At 44.3% G+C, this 17,823-nt stretch overlaps 1 protein-coding gene across 1 annotated transcript in view; it reads left to right on the forward strand.

The window, feature by feature from the left end:
- LOC105485046 (collagen, type I, alpha 1a-like) overlaps positions 1-17,823 on the forward strand; it is a 117,208-nt gene that overhangs the window by 5,042 nt on the left and 94,343 nt on the right. The window lies entirely within an intron of this gene.

Consider the following 17,823-nt stretch of genomic DNA (forward strand, 5'->3'; position numbering starts at 1 on the left):
TCATTTTATCCACCAGTCTTTCTTCTGGCACCTCATTTGTCCTGATGTGGCTGCTGCATGAAAAGTCCCCCAAAAGGCTCCCTAGAGGAATACTTAGTTGTGTCTTCCGTTTATACCTTTCTGTCATCTTTGTATTATACATTTTCTCTATCGTAATGTGCTTGGCATTATATCTTGGCTCCCTCTAGTTATCCAGCCCATTTCGTATTTAATATTTTGCTGCTGTTGCTTTGGTTCTCACCTGGACTTTATGTATTGACCTGGGGCCCATGACCACAATCAGGTGTGCTTTCACTTACGCTTGGCCCAGCCCCTGCTCCCAGCTGCTTGTCAGGGAAAAGTGCATGAAAAGGTTTCATTTCTTAGAAATTGCTGTCCTGAGACATCTTGCAAAAGTGATCATCCCTGGACATCTGAACTTCCTGCTCCATCACGTGAACTTGAGCAAGAGAAAAATCTCAAGTCTGCATGGGGCGTTTAGAACCTTGCCTCCTGAAAGCTCCTCAGGGAGCAGAGGGAATCAGGCTTGCTCTTTATTATTGCTCAGGTGCAGGATCATAAGTTGTTCAGGAATTATTGTTACAATTTTTTGGTAGCATCTCAGTAACACGCACAAGTGCGCGCACACAGCCTCATATATATGCATATGTATGTGTGTATATATATTTGCATATGTATATATTTAATGGAAAATTTTGAACATAAAATAGAATCCTCACGTTTCTGTCCTACAGCTTTAACAATGAGCAATTCATGGCCAATCTTGTCTTGCCTGCTCTGATCCTGGATTATTTTGAAGCAAATTCTGGACATGATATTATTTTATTTGAAACTGTCAGAATGTATTGTGTAAAGACAGGAACTTTTTTTTTTTTTTTTTTTTTTTTGGGACGGTCTTGCTCTGTCGCCTAGGCTGGAGTGCAGTGATGTGATCTCAGCTCACTGCAACCTCCACCTCGCAGGTTCAAGTGATTCTCCTGCTTCAGCCTCCCGAGTAACTGGGAGTACAAGCGTGCACCACCACTCCAAGCTAACTTTTTGTCTTTTAGTAGAGACGGATTTCACCTTGTTGGCCAGGCTGGTCCTGAACTCCTGGCCTCAAGTGATCCGATTGCCTCAGCCTCCCAAAGTGCTGGGATTACAGGTGTGAGCCACTCTGCCTGGCCAGGAACTCTTATTTTAAACATAGCTTCAATATCATCATAAGCCCTTCACAATTGTATCAACAATTCCTTAATACCATTTAAAGAAACAGCTAATTTGGGCCAGGCGTGGTGGCTCATTCCTGTAATCTCAGCACTTTGAGAGGCTAAGGGGGGATGATTGCTTGAGGCCAGAAGGTCAAGACCAGCTTGGGCAATATAGTGAGATCCTCATCTCTACAAAGATAAAAGTTAAGCAGGTGTGGTGGCACACACCTGTAATCCTAGCTACTCAAGAGGCTGAGGTGGAAGAGTAACTTGAGCCCGGGAGGTCAAGCCTGCAGTGAGCCATGAGGGAACCACGACACTCCAGTTTGGGTGATAGAGACTCTATTTCTTCAAAACAACAACAAAGAGCAAACTCAGGACAGCTAATTCGTTTGAAGGGTGGTTTGCAAAAGAAAAAAGGGTTATAGATGCTGGACATGTAAAAAGAACAGATGTCCTCCACATTTGCTAACTAGGTGTTTACATTTAGTTCAGCATGAAAATGGTGTCTTGGGAACAGAAGAGCAGATTGTCGAAGAAGTAGTGGATCAATATATAGGTCAGTAAATGAAGCAAGTCATGGTACTCAGAGGTATCTTTAAGGAGTGGTTATTTTCTCAAGACCTTAATCCTCTGAGTTCATCCAAACCCAGAGCCACTCTCTTCCTTTAATGCCAAGAAGAATGTTCACACTAATCTTTCCTTGGTAGAACATCATATATCACAGCTCACAGCTGTTATTTTGTAAGTAGGCGCAGATCGAACTTTTGCACCAGATTCCTCTGTCCATGGTGCTGAGCCACCAGCCTTTTGGCCGGCAAGCTGATTAACTATAACTTGGTGTCGGCCAGTGGGATCTAATGTAGGGTCACCGTAAACGTGAACATTAAATATGCATTAAAGTCCTAAGAAATTATATCTATGCCTATGTTGGGTAGAAAATAAAAAATAAAAACTCCAAGATAGAGAATTTTTTAGTAATGCCTTTTACTTCTCTTTTTTTTCATTTTTTTCATTTTTTTTTTTTTTTTTGAGACAGAGTTTCACTCTGTTATCCAGGCTGTAGTGCAGTGGCACAGTCTTGGCTCACTGCAACCTCTGTCTCCCAGGTTCAAGTAATTCTACCTCAGCCTCCCAAGTAGCTGGGATTACAGGCACACGCCACCATGCCCAGCTAATTTTTGTATTTTTAGTAGAGATGAGGTTTCATCATGTTGGCCAGGCTGGTCTCGAACTCCTGACCTCAAGTGATCCGCCCACCTTGGCCTCCCAAACTGCTGGGGTTACAGGCATGAGCCACCGTGGCGAGTTATTTCTCATTCCTTTTTTTAAATTTTCTTTTCTTCCCTCCCTCCCTCCCTCCCTCCCTCTCTCCCTCCCTCCCTCCCTCCCTCCCTCTCTCCCTCTCTCCCTCCCTCCCTCCCTCCCTCCCTTCCTCCCTTCCTTTTCTTACTCCATCACCCAAGCTGGGGTACAGTGGTGCAGTCTTGACTCACTGCAGTCTCCACCTCTCAGGTTCAAGAGAGTCTTGTGCCTCAGCCTCCCGAGTAGCTGGGATTATAGGTGTGTATCACCACGCTGAGATAATTTTTGTATTTTTTTTTTTTTTTTTTTTTTTTAGTAAAGACAGGGTTTCACTGTGTTGGCCAAGCTGATCTCAAACTTCTGGCCTCAAGTGATTCACCCACCTTGGCTTCCCTAAGTGCTGGGATTACAGGTGTGAGCCACTGTGCCCAGCCTTCTCATTTCTTTTATGCCAAATCTGATCTGCTTGTTACAAATTGAAAAGTAAAAATGAGAAGATTGGATATGTGTGTACTGGTGTCTACTTCAGACATAGTATTAATATTTTCAAATAATGATTTCTTCACTAAGCTACATGCCTCTTTATAAGGCATCATGCCAGGCACTAATGGGATAGGCAGATACATAAGACATGACCCTTTAAAGTGTTACAGTAAAGTGGAAAAAATTTGAGGCAGTGTCTTGCTCTGTCCTCAGATGATGTCCTCAGGCAATTGATTCCCCTCTATTTTCAGCTCTGCTTTTTCCTGAATCACCCTTATTTTCAGTAGGTTCTCCCCATGTAGTAGCTGCTGGCCTTCTGAAAGAGAGTACACTCGCCTGGACCCCCAATAGTTTCAGCAGATGTCCTGGGGCTGACCCTCATAGGGTTGACTTGGGTCATGTGCCCATCCTGAACCAATCACTGTGACCAGGGAGAGGGAATTCCTGCTTGGTGAGGCCTGGGTCACGTGTCCACTCTGGAGCTGTGGTGTGTGGCCAGCTCCTTCTGAGCCACCTGGTCCAAGAGTTTGGAAGGGTTTTTTTTTTTTTTTTTTTTTTTTTTTTTTTTTTTTCCTAAAGAAAAATTGAGTGAATGCTACTACTAGAAGAAGGGATAAAAGATGCTATACAGGTAAAACCAAGGGATGTTCACTCTTCCTGAAGGCCCTAGTAGATGAGGTCTCATAAAACCATATATAATTCCATATGATTGTATTGGGCAATTAGTGCTGTCAGTTCAGATGGTTTGGAAATGGTCAAAACAAACTTCATGGATGAGACTGAAATTTAGTTAAGCTTGAGGAAAGGGCAGGAATTGATAAGAGGAGTTCTAGAGGTGGGCGGGACTAGAGTACATTCAACGGACCAGGGTGATCTGAGTGGGTAGTTGGTGAAGGGAGAGAGGTTGCAAATGCCAGAACTTTGATTACCTTGATAGGATAACGTTGGCCAAGACAGCTGCAAGCAAACCTGTTGACAAAATTTACTTGAGCCAGCCTGTGGTCTAATCCCTATTCTTGTCTGGGATGCATGGATAGCCCTTTGGGTTCTAGCTGGCCTTTGTCTCTGGAGTTCTGGGAACACCTGTTACTGACCCCATTGCCTACTTTGTGATGAGGCTTCTAGTTATTGGAAAAGTCTGATGTCCATGTATGCCCTCCTGTGACCAATCCAGCTCACCCCTTGTAGTTGATGGTGCCAAGTCATTTTAGCCTGGGACAAGGAAAATATGCTGCAGGCCTTTCCCTATTTTCAGAATAAAGCCCTGGGAGAGCTTGCTGCAACCCTGTCAAACAGAAGAAAAATCCCTCTTAATCAGAAGATCAAATGCAGCTGTTTTCAATGGCAAAGTCATGGAACGAACCTAAGTGTCTGCCAGTGGTTGACAGGCAGAAAATGTGGTGGGCTGGACACGGTGGCCCACACCTGTATTCCCAACACTTTGAGAGGCTGAGTCAGGAGGATTGCTTGAGACCAAGACCAGCCTGAGCAACATAATGACAAAAATAAAAATAAAAAATTAGCCAGGTGTGGTGGCATGCACCTGTAGTCCCATCTTCTAGGGAGGCTGAGGTGGGAGGAGCACTTGAACCCAGGAGGTGGAGGCTGCAGTGAGCTATGATGGTGCTGTGATGGCTGGTGGAGTGGGACCCTGTCTCAAAAAAGAAAAGCAAACAAAAAAAGAAAAGCAAATGTGGCAGATCTACAACATGGAATATTATGCAGCCATAAAAAGGATGAAATCACATCCCTTGCAGCAACATGGATGGAGCTGGAGGCAATTATCCTAGGTGAACTAAACAGAAAATCAAATACTGCATGTTCTCACTTATAAGTGGGATCTAAATAAAGGTTACACCTGGACATAAACATGGAGAGAATAGATTTTGGGGATTCCTAAAGTGGGGAGGGTGGGACGGGGGGGAAGGTTGAAAAATTACCTGTTAGGTACAATGGCTGGTATTTAGGTGATAGGTACACTAGAAGCCCAGCCCACACCATTATGCATGTAATACCCTTGCAACAAACATGCACATGTACACCCAAATCTTAAAAATCAAATGAAGCACAAGCAAGGAACAGCTTGCAAGGAAATCAAAGCTCCTTATGTGCAAGCCACACTTCTATTGGGTGCTCCCACTTTGCCTCTGTGAGTCCCTAGAGAGGTCCAGTGTTCCTCTTGGGGGATTCACCAAATCAACCATGTGCGTGTAGACAAGGGAATTTCCCTGGAGGCGGGGAAGTCCAGGTTGCTGCTTGTCTAATAGCTAATATGTATTGAATTAATTCATTATGAGCCAGGTGTGGTTTTGATTATTTTATATGCAATAACTAGTTTCTTTCTCATGCCAACACTGGGAGGTAGATGCTATCGATATTTCCTTTTACTAACAAGAAAATTAAAGCAAAGGGAAGTAACATGCCCTAGTTGTTCTAGCTGCTGAGTAGAGGATCCTGGATTCAAATCCAGGTGGCCTGACTCAAGAGTTTGTGCTTTTAACCATTACTTTATGCTGCATCTAACCCTGTTATTTTAACTTACAATGACTAGAAAATAAGGCAAGTAAGCTCACTTAATTATCAAAAGGACTTAATGCTCATCATTGTTAGTCGGGAATAGATTGAGAATGCAGAGGCTGCTGCCAACATCTCTTTGTTCTGTGCATTACCTGTCAGGCTGAGTTTGCCTTTTGTAGACACAAGGAAATTCCCTTCATCTTGATTTCTGTCCCTCCATTCTTTTCTAACAAGGGCTCCAGGCTTTATCTGCACCTGCTTCTTTTTATCTGTCTTGATAAGACCACTTTTCCCTGAGTTCTTGCATTTTTTCAGAGCAGGGTACCCAAAGACCATCAAACTTCTATGGCTAATATTGGTCAACTCTCACAGGAGAGCTTTCATGTATTATACTAATGACTGTCTTCCCACTAGGGAAGAAGTTGAAGAGGAGGAACAATGGAAATGAAGGGATCAGGGGATAGGATCTTGCCCCAGTAGGATGGGAAAAAGGGGCTGTGTGATTAGGTAGAGCAATGGGTTCTATACTTCAAGACCAGAATCTCAGGCCGGGATTCTATGAGTATTTCCTATAAGAAATGCCATAGAGGCCAGCGCAGTGGCTCACACCTGTAATCCCAGCACTTTGGGAGGCCGAGGTGGGTGGATCACCTAAGGTCAGGAGTTCGAAACCAGCCTGGCCAACATGATGAAACCCTATCTCTATGAAAAATACAAAAATTAGCTGGGTGTGGTGGCACTTGTCTGTAATCCCAGCTACTCGGGAGGCTGAGGCAGGAGAATCACTTGAACCCAGGAGGTGGATGTTGCAGTGAGCTGAAATCGTACCATTGTACTCCAGCCTGGGCAATAGCAAGATTCCATCTCAGTAAATAAATAAATAGCCATAGAGGCTTGGGGAGGCTTAGAAACAGAAAATGGCAAATAGTGACCTTGGCCAGATGTGCCTGTATTTGGGTCTGTGAACCACCCATTTTCCACTATTGGCCCAAGAGTGAAACAGGCATGTGTAAAAGGGGCTGACCAGTTACTTCCGAGTTGAGTAAACGTCTCCCTCTTGTCACTCAGCACGTAAGTTTGTATGGGAGGTTGAGTATCCGTCGTGAAATCCATATCCTGATGTTGGAATCCCCATATTTTTTTCTCTTACGAACACCATCAGATGGTGCCAGTCTGTCCCTACAACCATCTGGTTTGGTTTGGGGGTTGGAGGTCTGGCAGTGTCTTCATGTATGTGGCTGATTCTGTGCATGTCTTGGGAGTTTGGGTAGGTGTAAGCAAGCAGGCAATTAACTCTACCCAAATCAGGAGGTCTGAGAATGGGTTAGTGGACAGAGCAGGAGCGTTGCCATCTTGGACAAACCCCACCATTTTAAGTTCCCCTTGATTAAAAACAAAATAAAACAAACAAACAAACAAAACTGCCTAAATCCAGCCCCAAAACATCAGCCTAATGGCTAATGTCAGCATAACCAGAAACATTTCAACCTTAAGATAAACCCTGCTCCAACCAGAAACATGCCAACCCCAAGATAGCTTCACCTCCAACCAGAGACCTTCCAACCCCATAATATACTTTCCCTCACATAGAAACATTGTGACCCTACGATAAGCTCCCCACTTTCTATATCCTTAAACATCCTTAGTCTGTAAGAGTACTCCTGACCGAAATTGGCCAGAAGCCCCTCTCAGGTTTATTCTCCAAAAAAAACCTGACTTTGACTGTTAAGCTGCTTTTCATGTTCCTTTAACTCTTACACTAGTGGGTCATTTCCCAAGTGAGATGCTATCTACACTAGTTTACAGTGGTTGCTGAGAAGATAAAATGTATGCCTGGACCTGTTGGCAAGTCTACTAGGTTGCTGTAAGGAGAGTCTTCGAAAAATGAGGCAAGATCAAAAAACAGAGGGTGCCACAGAGTTTGAAGTCATTATTTGAGCTCCTAGATGCAACTGCACCTGAAACTAGACCCCTGTCTCTAGGTTTTTGAGCCAATATATTCCCTTGTTTTGCTTAAGTCACTTTGAATTCAATTACTGTCACTTGCAACTCACACAATTCTGACTGATATACCAAATAAACATATTACATGGTATCTTCTGTGACTCAAAAATTATCCATTTTTACAGATGAGGAGATGGAGGTTTAAAGGTGCAGGTAACTTGCAGTGAAAAGCTAAGGTCTGGCACAAGGTCGATCTTGAATCTGAAGAAGAAATGGTTCAAAGTCTTCAAAGTCTCCTTTAGAGATGCTACCTTCCTGCTGCTTGGTTCCAGAATTTAGTCAGGGAATTGTTGGGCTGACTTGAGTTGTTGTGTATACAGTCTGTGAACTTGCAGTTTATGGTATTTTGTAATTTTGTTTTCCCTGCCGTTTTGCTAATGTAGCTTTGTGAGCAAACATTGCCCGTGATTTAAATCCACCACAGTAATGAAACGCACACACAAACATGCACACACATTTCCTCGGAACAGTCCACAGCTCTCTGATTAATCACATGTGTAAAGTACAGTGTTTACAGGAAATCAGCAGGTGGCAATTAGCATCTTGGAAATTATCTGGGAAACACAACTGGAGCTGCCACTTCAGGATGGAAATGTGGCAACAACCGGCAAAGTGACAAACCCCCTTGGAGTTGGAAATGAATGGGGCTGAAAGCAGCGCTGCCAGGCACACAACAGCTGGTGGGGGCAGCCCAGTGTGGACTGCAGACTGCCTGCTAGCTTCTTCCTTTTCCTCCCAACACGTAAGAAGCAATCCTTGAGTAGAGACATGAAATAGATGTCTGACAGGCAGACCATCTTAACTTTACCTTTAAAAATTACTCAGACCTGGCTGGGCACGGTGGTTTATGTCTGTAATCCCAGAACTTTGGGAGGCTGAGGCACAGTCAGGAGTTCGAGACCAGCCTGGGCAACATAGTGAGACCCTGTCAGTGCTCCCTTCCCCCGAAAAAATTACCCAGGTGTGGTGGGGCATGTCTGTAGTCCTAGCTACACAAGAGGCTGACATGGGAAGATTGCTTGAGCCCAGGAGTTTGAGGCCACAGCGAGCTATGATTGTACCACTGCACTCCAGCCTGGGTGGCAGAGTGAGACCCTGTCTCAAAAAAAAAAAAAAAGGAAATGTTTTCAACAATGACCAAATGGAATAAAATAATGTTTATTAAGTATGTATCACAGTGTCTGCCACATAATTCTCAATAAATAATAGGTATTTTCCATTTTTTAGATCAAGGCACAGGCAGACACTGGCATTACTTTCAGTTGGAAAACAGCTGCTTTCTTGAGCCCTCTGAATGGCTTCCCACTGCTGCCCTCCCTTGGAATCCTCACTCTTCAGGATCCAGTGATCAAAACGTTAACGTCTCAATCCTGCTCCAGCGATAAGTCCAGCATCCATTCTGATTGGTCAATTTCTGTGCTGCATTCTGATTGGTCAGTTTCTGAGCTGTCTGGACTCTCACTGCTCAGGAGTTTCAGTGACCACAAGAGAAAGCAGCAACATGAGGATGGAAGTACTGAAAGGAGTGAGGAGAGGAAACAGTGCCAGTCGGTTTTATACTTGAGATGTTCATCAGTAATTGAAAACAAATTCAATACTAGATGATAGGGTTTGGCTCTGTGTCCCCACCTAAATCTCGTCTCAAATTGTAATCCCCACGTGTTGGGGGAGAGACTTGATGGGAGGTAATTGGATCATGGGGGCAGCTTTGCGAAAGCTGTTCTCTTTTTTTTGAGACGGAGTTTCACTCTTGTCGCCCGGGCTGGAGTGCAGTGGCACGATCTCGGCTCATTGCAACCTCCACCTCCTGGGTTCAAGCAATTGTTCTGCCTCAGCCTCCCGAGTAGCTGGGATTACAGGCGCCCACCACCACGCCTGCCTAATTTTTTTTGTATTTTTAGTAGAGACGGGGTTTCACCATGTTGGCCAGGCTGGTCTCGAACTCCTGACCTTAGATGATCCACCTGCCTTAGCCTCCCAGTGTTGGGAGTACAGGCGTGAGCCACCACACCCAGCCCCAAAGCTGTTCTTGTGATAGTGGGTGAGTTCTCATGAGATCTGATGGTTTAAAAGTGTAGGCTGGGTGCAGTGGCTCATGCTTGTAATCCCAGCACTTTGGGGGGCTGAAGCAGGCAGATCACCTGAGATCAGGAGTTTGAGCCTAGCCTGGCCAACATGGCAAAACCCTGTGTCTACTGAAAATACAAAAATTAACTGAGTGTGGTGGTACACACCTATAATCCCAGCTACTTGGAAGGCTGAGGCAGAAGAATCACTTGAACCTGGGAGGCAGAGATTACAGTGAGCCAAGATCACACCATTGCATTCCAACCTGGGTGACACAACAAGACCCTGTCTAAAAAAAAAAAAAAAAAAAAAAATAGTGGCACTTCCCTCCTAGCTCTTCTGTATATCATCTTCTGTATATGAAGGGGCAGTAAAGCCCTGAATTCCAGTCTAACATTCACATTGGTTCTCAGCCCTGGTTGCACATCAGTGTCACCTCTGAGAGCACTTAGAAAATACAGATGCTTGGACACCATGCACAGAGATTCTAACCCAGTAGGCTTGGGATGAAGCCCAATCATCAGAATTTTTTAAAAAATAAAATCTCCCAAGATGATATTAGCATGCCACTGAGAGCCACTAACTTAAATTTACTAAGCTTCATGTTCCCATGTAATCAGTACCAACACCCATCTCCTAGGGTTACATGACAGAATGTACATGAGCCTTTTTATCACAGTGTGGGACCTAACCCTGTAAATGTTCCATTAATAATTAATATTCATTACTTTTTTTTTTTTTTTTGAGATGGAGTCTCGCTCTGTCACCCAGACTGGAGTGCAGTGGCACGATCTCAGCTCACTACAACCTCCACTTCCTGGGTTCAAGTGATTCTCCTGCCTCAGCCTCCTGAGTAGCTGGGATTATAGGCACCCACCAGAACACCCAACTAGTTTTTGTATTTTTAGTAGAGGTGGGTTTCACCATGTTGGCCAGGCTGGTCTTGAACTCCTGACCTCAGGTGATCCACCAGCCTCGGCCTCCCAAAGTGTTGGGATTACAGGCGTGAGCCACCATGCCCAGCCTTTAAGTTTTGTATTGAAAAACATTTTTTGCCCATGACACAGCCCTCAGGAAACCCTGAGAACATGGGTTCATTTTTATATATGAAGTGAAGTAGAGGTAGAAGTTCTTCTATATTTTTTCTATATGGATATCGAATCCAGCATCATTTTGTTAAAAAATTCTCTTTCTCCATTGCATTGACTTGGTACCTTTGTGAAAAATAAGTGGATTCAATATGTGTGGGTCTATTCCCGTACTCTATTCTGTTCCATTGATCGGTTTGTCTATCCTTATATTGAGTCCTTGTCTTTTAATTGGAGATTATTGATGCAGTTTGTTGACTCCTTCTGTATATCCTAATTTCTCTAATCAGGCCAAATCTTTCTCAGTAACAGCAAGGGATAAAGAAAGCAAACAAGGCAGTAAGCTGTCTGAGTGCTAGTAAGCCAATTCACAAACCGTCCAAGGAATGAGCCCTGCTTTGACTTGTGCAGGTGTTTCTTTCCACTGATCAATGGTTATCAGGCCAAAAAGTAAGGCAACATGATTAAATAATCAACATTTTCTACCTAAGTTATGACCATGCCAATGAAAGGTAAAGTAGGGCTGCAGTAGCCAAGAATGCCCTGAGCTCCCAGCAGCAGCCCAATCCCTTGAATTTACACCCTAAGCCCACATTCACTCTTAAACTCAGTCCACTGTTCAAAAGCCTTCTGAACAACTTCCTGGAGCTTCCGCCGAGGTGGAACTGGCTGGCGCATATGCTGTTCTGCCTGTAATTACTGTTTGCTCTGTTCACTTCATTTGTATGACTTCTAATATCATCATGATCATATCATTATCAAGAAGAGGAGACCCTTTGTAGTCATTTGCTATAACAAAGTACTACAAATTGGATGACTTAAACAATAGAAATGTATTTTTTCACAATTCTGGAGGCTAGAAGCCTGAGATCGAGGTATTGGCAGGGCTGATTCTGAGGTCTCTGTCCTTGACTTGTAGATGGCCATCTCCTCCCTGGGTCTTTACTTGGGCTTCTCCTTGGACATGTCTGTGGTAAGAGTGATGAAAACTCATGGCTTTTTATCTTGGATTTGTTGCTTAAAATTTGTGTGATGTTGAGCAAATCTACCCTTTTTGCACTTCAGTTGTACCGAAGTGGGTTGGAAGGTTCTTATTTATTTATTTTTTGTTGTTGAGATAGAGTCTCACTCTGTTGTCCAGACGGGAATGCAGTGGTGTGATCTTGGCTCATTGCAACCTCCACCTTCCAAATTCAAGCCATTCTCCTGCCTCAGCCTCCCGAGTAGCTGGGATTACAGGTGTGTGCCACCATGCCTGGCTAATTTTTGCATTTTTAGTATCCACCTGCCTTGGCCTCCCAAAGAATTGGGATTACAGGTGTGAGCCATCGTGCCTGGACATATTTTATTTTTTTAAGAGGCAGGGTCTTGCTCTGTCACCCAGGCCAGAATGCAGTGATGCAATCATAGCTCACTGCAGACTCGATGCTTAAGCAATCCTCCAGCCTCATCCTCCTGAGTAGCTGGGACTACAGGTGTGCATTACCATGCCCAGCTAATTAAATGTTTTTGTTGTTTTTGAGATGGGGGACTCCCCGTATTTCCCAGGCTGGTCTCGAGCTCCTGGCCTCAAGCGATCCTGCCACCTTGGCTTCCCAAAGTGTTGGGGTTACAGGCGTGAGCCACTGCACCCAGCTGAGTTGGGACGTTCTGACTGTCATCCTGGTTTTACCATGCACTGGCTAATGAGACTAAATGCAAGTTCTACAAGTTTCCAAAGTTTCAGTTCTCTCATCTGCAAAAAGGGCTAACACTGCCCACATAGCTCACCTGACAGGCATTTGCAGAACATCAAATGAACAAGTGGGTGAATATTTTAGATCTTTAAACAGTTTTGCCTTTTCCAGGAGGTCATATAGTTGGAATAATACAGTATGCAGCCTTTTCAGATTTTCAGGCAAAACCATGGAGACAATGAAAAGGTTAGTGATTGCCAAGGTTTAGGGGTGGGTGGGTAGGGATGAATAGGCGGAACACAGAAGTTTAGGGCTGTGAAAATACTCTGTGTGATACTGTAATGGTGGATACATGACATTATACCTTTGTCCAGACCCACAGAATATGCAACGTCAAGTGTGAACCCTAATGTAAATTAGGGACTTTGGTGATAATGATGCATCAGTGTAGGTGCCTCAGTTGTAACAATTGTACCGCTCTGGTGGAGGATGTTGATCATGGGGGAGGCTATGCATGGGTAGGGGAAGGGGGTGTATGGGAAATCTGTCTGCCTTCCTCATAGTGTTGCTATGACCCTAAAACTGCTTTTAAAAGAAATCTTTAAAAAATAAGGCCGGGTGTGGTGGCTCACGCCTGTTATCCCAGCACTTCAGGAGGCCGAGGCAGGTGGATCATGAGGTCAGGCATTTGAGACCAGCCTGGCCAACATAGTGAAACCCATCTCTACTAAAAATACAAAAAATTAGCTGGGCATGGTGGTGGGTACCTGTAATCCCAGGTACTCAGGAGGCTGAGGCAGGAGAATCCCTTGAACCTGGTAGGTGGAGGTTGCAGTGAGCTGAGATCACACCACTGCATTCCAGCCCGGGCAACAGAATGAGACTCCGTCTCAAAAAAAAAAAAGTGTATATATATATATGTGTGTGTGTGTGTGTATATATATATATATATATATATATATATATATATATATATAGAGAGAGAGAGAGAGAGAGAGAGAGAGAGAGAGAGAGAGGGGCCAGGGCTGGTTGCTTATGACTGTAATCTCAGCACTTTGGGAGGCTGAGGCAGGAGGATCCCTTGAGCCCAGGAGTTCAAGACCAGCCTGGGCAATATAGTGAGACCCTGTCTACAAAAAATAAAAAAATTAGCCAGGCAGGGTGGTGTGCACCTGTAGTCCCAGCCACCTGGAAGTTTAAAGCAGGAGGATCACTTGAGCCTGGGAGTTTGAGGCTTCTGTGAGGTATGATCATGCCACTGCACTCCGGCCTGAGTGAGACAGCAAGACCCATCAGAAAGACAAGACAGGACAAGACAAGACAGGACAGGACAGGACAGGACAGGACTGGACCAAAACAAGACAAAGAAAGAGAGAGAGAAAAGAAAAAAAGATAGTGTAATATTTGGATAGAAATGAATGATGAAGATTTGGGAGATATCCTTTCCTCTTATATTGTTTTTTAAGAGCTTCTGGAGATAGTTAAACTTACTGGCAAGGAAGACGGGGTGTCCTGATAACTGGTTATCTGTTTTCCACCAGGACAGCGTGTGCTTATTCAGGTGATAACGGTGGCTGTTAATCCAAATGTGAACAGCAGAGGGCAGCTTGTGCCCAAAAATGACATCTCTCTCTTGCTGTCTCTGGCAAGCTCTATGAATATGGGGCCGAGGATTATAATAAAATTCATGTAGATTCACTAATACTGCAATCCGTGGGTGCAGCTCAGGATTGCTATTTGTTTTTTTTTCTCTCTCTCACACACACATACACACACACACACACACACACACACACACGTATGTAGTTTTGAGACAGAGTCTCTCTCTGACACCCAGGCTGGAGTGCAATGATGTGATCTCGGCTCACCGCAACCTCCGCCTCCCGGGTTGAAGTGATTCTCCTGCCTCAGCCTCCTGAGTAGCTGGGATTACAGGCACGCACCACCACGCCTGGCTAATTTTTGTACTTTTAGTAAAGACGGGGGCTTCACCATGTTGCCCAGGCTGGTCTCGAACCCCTGACCTCAGGTGATCCACCCACCTTGGCCTCCCAAAGTGCTGATATCATAGGCGTGAGCCACTGCGCCCAGCCTGTTTTTGATCTATGTATGTTTTTTTAAAATTATAAACCACTCACGTGGTTAAAATATTAGATCTATACAAGAATTTACAAAAGATTCCTTAGAGTCGCCACATGACCCGATGCAATCAGGCCCCCCTTTTACTTCTCTGTCTTTGAATCCTGTACACTTCTTGGCCCCAGCCCATCCTCAGAAACTGTTCTTGCTATTCCCTCGCCCTGGAAGACTCCTCCCCAGATATCAGTGAGGCTCATTCCCTCACCTGCTTCAGATCTTCACTCAGTCAGCTCCTTATAGAGGTTTTATCTGGCCTTCTCATTTACTATTACAACCCCTCTCAACACTCTCCACCCTCATTTGAAAGGTTCCTGGATCATAGTGTTATACATAGTGTTACTCTTTTTCTCCAGAGCAACTCATCACTCTTGTTCAATCTGTTACACTTAGTAATTAAAAAAATAAAAAAATTCTATGGTTGGGCATGGTGGCTCACACCTGTCATTCCAGCACTTTGGGAGGTTGAAGTGGGAGGACTGTTTGAGCCCAGGAGTTGGAGACCAGCCTGGGAAACACAGCAAGACCTCATCTTTACCACAAACAAATAAAAAATCAGCTGGCACAGTGGAGTGGGCTTGCAGTCCCAGCTACTTAGGAGGCTGAGTGGGGAAAATTGCCTGAGCCTGGGAGGTTGAGGCTGCAGTGAGCTATGATTGCGCCATTGCACTCCAGCCTGGGTGACAATGCAAGACCCTGTCTCAAAAAAAAAAAAAACAAAACAATATTCTGTCTCTTACCTCTAGAATGTAAGCTTCGTGAGGGCAGAAACAGTTTTTCATTTTTTACATTTTATTTCATCAGTGCTTAGACAATCCTAGCATATAATAATAGGCTTAATAAATATTTGTCAAATGAAGCTACATCACAGCTCTTCTTATGAAAGACACCGACCTTAATGAGGATGTGATATAATGAATTGGCATCTTTTACTAGCTCATGCATAATTCTGGGATTTGGCAACTAGGGGTGGGCTCAGGTGGTTGGCTTTTCTGTTCTAGACCAGGCTTGGCTGATCTTAACTGGGCTTGCTCATGCTTCTAAGGTCAGCTGAGGCACCTCAGTTTTCCTCCACGTGGCCTCTCATTCTATAGCAGGCTGGCTTGGGCTCATTCATATGGTGGCCTCAGGCTTCCAAGCACAGCAAAGGAGGCAATTCCAATGTTCAAGCCTCTGTTGCATTACATTTCCCGTTCTCTCCTTGGCCTAAGCAAGGCCCATGACTAACCCAAATTCATGGAGGTAGGAGCTGCTAAGTAACATTGTAAAGGGGAGTGCCTACAAAGATGAGAAGAATTAGGGGGTATTTTTGCAATCCACCATGATAAGTATGATTCAGTTGCTGTAGAAAATAGAATAAAATCCCACCAAGAGCATATTGAGTGCCTGCTTCTTTGCCTTATTATGCACTGTGTATTATTACATTAAAAAAAACTTCACTAATCAGATAGATGAAAAGTAGTGTCTTATTTGCTCAGAGAACTTAAAAGACATCAGCGTAGCTGGTAAGAAGCAGAGCTTGACCTCAAAATGCAGGTTCTTGTTTATACACTGTTGTTGGGAATGTAAACTAGTTCAGCCACTGTAGAAAGTAGTTTGGAGATTTCTCAATGAACTTAGAACTACCATTTGACCCAGCAATCCCATAACTGGGTATATATCCAAAAGAAAACACATCATTCTATCAAAAAGGCACATGGACTCACATGTTGATTGCAGCGCTATCCACAATAGCAAAGACATGGAATCAGCCTAGGTGCCCATCAGTGGTGGATTGGATAAAGAAATTGTGGTGTATATACACCATGGAATACTACACAGCCATAAATAAAGAACCCAATCATTTTGTTTGCAGCAACATGGATACTACTGGAGGCCATTATCCTAAGCGAATTAATGCAAGAATAGAAAACCAAAGACTACATGTTCTCACTTATAAGTGGAAGCTAAATGTTGGGTACTCATGGACATAAAGATGGGAACAACAGACACTGCAGGCTACTAGAGTGGGGAGGAAGAGATGGGGGGAGGCGTTAAAAAACTATTGAGTACTATGCTCACTACCTGGGTGATGGGATCGAGCATACCACAACCCTCAGCATCATGAAATGTACTAACACAACAAGACTGCAAATGTACCCCCTGAAACTAAAATAAAAGGTGAAATTATTTAAAAAATATTGCAGATTCTCACTTGGCTTGCCATACTTTCTCACTGTAGGCAGGGCATCAAGACCTGTCCATGACTCCAGGCTGGGTCCTGTGACTTGCTTTGGCCAATGTGGTATTCGCAGATGTGATGCAAACAGAGCCTTGAAATAGGCTTACATGCTGGCACTTGCTGTCTCTTGTCCCTCTGACATCACCGTGAGAACATGCCCAGACTTGTGTGCTGGAGCATGAGAGACACTTGCAGGAGAGCTGAAGCAGCCCAGCCGCCCCGCAGAGGCCCGTCCAGGTGCCTGGATAGCCAGCTGACACCTGGACATGAGAGCAAGCCAGTCAGGATCAGCAGAGCCATGTGGCTGACCATCAGCTGCCCCAAGATGTGTGCATTGATAGCTTTCATCTCACTGGTCTCCCCAGAGCACCTGTGAGTTTAGAGCAGAGAGCTATGGCATCCCACAACTCTAGATGGTGGAGGAGCCTAATTCAATCCCAGCATCCTCAGGCCCTGGGGACTCCTTGTTGTTGTGCTTGGACCTATGAATTTGGATACTCTCCTGGGACATCCTTTGTAAAACTGTTTATCCCTTCCTGATCTCTTGTAGTTTCCTTAGCTGGAGTGTTCTGATGGTGCAGAGGCTGTTGGGCTGGGTTAGAAAAATCTTCATAATTGTCAACACGCTGGCCAGAGTCAGACCCCGACATCTGATGGAAAGGGTCATGAATGGCAGAAAAGGAAGCTGGCTGCATTTGCCCAGAGCCTGCCTGAGATGATGGATGAGCGGCCCGGCAGGCTGGGAAGGATGGAGATGTTTCTATTTCTTAAGGCAGGGCATTTTCTCCTAGGGCACAGGACGAGTGGAAACAGGGTCAGAACAAATCACTTCACATTTTCTCTCTCTTGTTTTTTTGTTTTTTTTTTTTCCTTCTGATGAGAAATAACTCCTACTCCCAAGGCATGATAGACCAGTGAAACTGCATAAAGCTACATTTATGCTCTGAACATTTTTTTCTGTGAATTTTAATCTTAGGGGTCTGTAACCTCTCTGAGAATCTGATGAAAGACATGGACCCATTCCCCAGAAAAATATTCATAAATACAATTTTTTACTTAAAATGTTAGGGGATTTACAGTTCCTCTGAAACCCACTCATGGAACCTAGATTAGGAGATTCTAAGAGAAGAAAGGAG

The sequence above is a fragment of the Macaca nemestrina genome, chromosome 18 (assembly GCF_043159975.1).
Source record: "Macaca nemestrina isolate mMacNem1 chromosome 18, mMacNem.hap1, whole genome shotgun sequence".
NCBI lineage: Eukaryota > Metazoa > Chordata > Mammalia > Primates > Cercopithecidae > Macaca > Macaca nemestrina.